The following is a 3,932-nucleotide window of genomic DNA, read 5'->3' as shown; positions in this document are numbered from 1 at the left end:
CTCCGAGGGGACACAGAATGTAAATCAGAATGGTCCTGCCCCCCCCCCTCCCGGTTCAGATAAAAAGCATGATTTAAAAAGCAGAGACTGACCAGGGACCTCAGGTCATTAGACATTCCACTATCAACCTCATTTCATATCAAACCAAGGTATGATTCTTTTCCTCCTTTTAAAACAGAGAATGCAAGGAGAGGAACTATTACACCAAATCACTTCCTCTCCCCAAAGCAAAAGGATACCGGTACAATACATAGGAACAGACTCCTTTCTCTACAACTAACCGAATACTAATCCGTCAGGCAGCACCAGAATAACGATTTAGCTTTGGGAGGCCAACTGGCAGTTCTGTGGTTAGGGGATCCAGATCCCACCTGGCTGACGAGAGTTCAAAATCTGGGCGCAAAAGCTTGAAAAACACACCAGGGGCAAGTCCGTGTGTAACCAAACTCCCGACATGATGGAGAAATGGAGCAGAGACTGCAGCATGACTAGACCCTACTGGTGGGTGCTATCTGTCTTTCTCTGGTGAGCACACGAGCCCTCTGGCAATTAACAAAAAATAAATAAACGACCTGGCCGCATTAATTATTAATTTTTTAGAGTTGCTTACTTTCCATCGCCGTCGACAAGATCAGAAAACAACCAACTCTAAAAAAATTAATAATTAATGCGGTTTATTTCCAAGCAGAATATGAGCAAGGTAGGCCCAAAGAGGAGGTAAAACACACATTTCTCTCGGGTGGTCAGGTACAAGGGTCTTTTTATTTGATTTTGAGAGAGACAGACAGAGTTTGGGATTTAGTGAGAAGTTTTTTCATTGGTCTGGCCCAAAAAGGAGGGATGTGGGGGTGGGATGGGGGACTTGTAGGTTATAGGGGGGTTTTACAGTCTTTAGGGTGGTGATTGGAAAAGGAAGGTTGCTGAGATCAGAAAGGAATGTACTTTAACAGTGATAAGGAGACTTAAATATATACATCACAAAGGTATTCCAATACTATGCCAAGGGCAGGATGTAGGAAGAATCCTGTTACTAACTGGCCAAAATGGCCCTTCAACATCTGTGGGTGTGACTCCCCCTAGGCCCTCTGGAAAGGACTTTGGAAAAATAGGAAAGAGCAGTCAGACTTTCTATCCACATGACACAGGAACAGGGCGCAGGAGTGATCAGGACCAGCACCCGCAGTGGGACACGGGTTCTTGTCTCACACTCAGGAGAATTAGAAACGTGGACACATAGAGGGGTTAAAAGTGGAGAGTTTATTAAAGGAGGTAGAAGACCAGAGCATCCAGGAAGAAGGGAGGAGCCCCGAGATAGGTTGGGTGGCCACCTAGTGGCTTGGGTTCCAGGTTTGTATCTCAGCTGGGAGGACCCACCCATCAGAAAGTGAAAGTGCTTTGCCCCGTTTGGTAACTGTGATAATGCTTTTACATTATTTGTGTGTCCTGGATTAAGTCTGTCCAGATCTTTCTGTTCTTTTTGAAATTAAATACCATTATCAGGAGTATCTGCATGTGTAAGGGTAGAAGGAGCAGGGTGCCTGGCCCAGCTGAGTTTTATTGTAAAGGGCCATGAATTCTTTAAGAAACATCTGTGGGACCAGTAGATGGCGTAATGGCTACGTGACTGGACATCCATGTAGCTGACCTGGGCGACCTTGTAGTCCACCAGTTGAGTTCCGGATGCGATGGCTTAAACTCACTGGCTTAAACTCATGCCAGCCCAATATCCCAAGAGGATAATGGAGGAGAAGGGATTGTGGCATAGCCAGTCACCCGTGGGGGTTGATTTCTTGCTTTCTGTCTCTCTGTCTCTCTCTGTGTTTCTGGGGAACACACATGCCCTATAGCAAAAAAAAAAAAAAAAAAAAAAAAACTCTAAAAAATAAAAAAAGAAACATCTGCATGTCTAAGGGCAAATGAAAGGGTGACTGGGAGAGGATAGGAATTGCCAGGAGTCACACATCACAGATTTTTTTTGGGGGGGTCCCCTTGCCCTACCTGCCTGTAAATAGTGTCTAAAGCCTGCCTCCATAGCATTCAACTTTATCTTACAGAACACGGCCTAAAAAGTGGGAAACTATTAATGCAAGTCTCTGAGGGTCCTGGAGTGGTCTCCTGAAATGGCAATGTTGACAGGAGTGGTCAATGTCTCTTACATCAGATGGAGAGGATGGGGCAAGGCCCTCCCCAACATATCTGAATACAGCTCCCCCAATCCCACCCCACCCCCCAAAAAAATCGCTACACATAGATTTTTGTGGAAATTAGTCAATGAACTGATTTGCTGAGCCCAGGGAAGAGAAAACAGGCAAGAGAACAGAAGGGAAGCAGGAGCACAAAGCACAGAGTGGCCTGGGAAGTGAGCATCCACTGGAAGTGGGAGTGAGACTTCCTGCCAGGCCACCAACTCCCAGAACCACAGGGCAGAGCTCAGAAGGAAGTATACGTGAGACTTCCAACCATGCTCACCAGCTCCCAGAGCCACAGGGAAGAGCTCAGGGGGAAGTGCGATGAGACTTCCGGTCATGCTCACCAGCTCCCAATACCACAGGGCAGAGCTGAGGAGGAAGTGGGGTAAGACTGCCGGGCCACCAGCTTCCAGCACCAAAGGGCAAAACCAAGAAGAAAGTGTGGATGAGACTTCTGACCATGCTCACTAGCTCCCATCAGTCAAAGGGCAGAGCTGAGAAGGAAGAGTGGGTGAAACTTCCGGCCATGGTTGCCAGCTCCCGCCAGCACCGGGCAAAGCCAAGGAGAGAGTATAGTCAGATATGTGGACAGAAGTCTGACTACTTTTCCTATTTTCCAAAATCTTTTCAAAAGGGACTGGGAGGAACCAGCAGTTAGCGTAATGGCTATGTCACTGGACTCCCACATAGTCGACCGCAGTTCGCGTCCCAGACCTGGTGGCTGAGAACTCACGCCTGGCACGTGTGCGTGCGTGCCCAAGATCCCAAGAGGAGAATGGAGGAGAAGGGATTGCGGCGTGACCATCCCCCCTGGGGGGTGATTTCTCGCTTTCTGTCTCTATGTCTCTTTCTGTCTGGTGCGCGCACGCGCCCTATAGCGAAAACCTCTCAAAAAAAAAAAGGGACTGGGGAAGTCATGCCCACAAATATTAACAGACCATTTATTTTCTATTAGCAGGATTCTTCCTATCTCCTGTCCCTAGCATAGTATCTTTGAGACATATATTTTTAACTGATAACAGTGTATTCTTTTGCTTATCTCTTCCCCAAGACACAGAACTTCCCTTTTCCTTGAGATGTAGATTAAGACTTTCTTTAACAGGGAACCAGCAGTTAGCATAATGGCTATGTCCCTGGACTCCCAGGTAGTCAACGCCAGGTGGCTTAAAACTCAGGACCAGGTGCATGTGCGTGCGTGCCCAAGATCCCAAGAGGAGAATGGAGGAGAAGGGATTGCGGCGTGACCTTCCCCCCTGGGGGGTGATTTCTCACTTTCTGACTCTATGTCTCTCTGTCTGTCTGGCGAGCACACGCGCCCTGTAGCGAAAACCTCTCCATAAAAGAAAAAAAAGACTTTCTTTAACTAATCTCTTTCCAAGACACAGATCTTCCCTTCCAATCACCAACCTAGGAATTGTGGAACCCACCTATAACCTACAAGCCCCCACTTCTACATGTAACACCTTTTGGGGCCAGGCCAATGGAAAATCTCTTCAGTAAATGTTGTCTGTCAATCTCAAAAACAAATAAAAGGAACTCCTGTACATGATCACCCCAAGAAAGGCATGTACGCCTCTTCTCCAGGCCTCCGTCACTCACATTTGGCTTGGAAATAAACCACATTGATTAATAATTATTAATTTTACAGTTGGTTATTTTTTCCATCAGCAGATACTTCCTGCCATGCCACACGCACTAGTTTTCACCAGTCCATGGGGCCAGGTTGAGATGGGGTAGCTTTGT

Source organism: Tupaia chinensis, unplaced genomic scaffold (genome assembly GCF_000334495.1).
Source record: "Tupaia chinensis unplaced genomic scaffold, TupChi_1.0 Scaffold000503_1, whole genome shotgun sequence".
In the NCBI taxonomy this organism is placed as follows: Eukaryota; Metazoa; Chordata; class Mammalia; order Scandentia; family Tupaiidae; genus Tupaia; species Tupaia belangeri.
The sequence above is the reverse complement of the archived record's forward strand: the minus strand, read 5'-3'. Positions refer to the sequence as shown.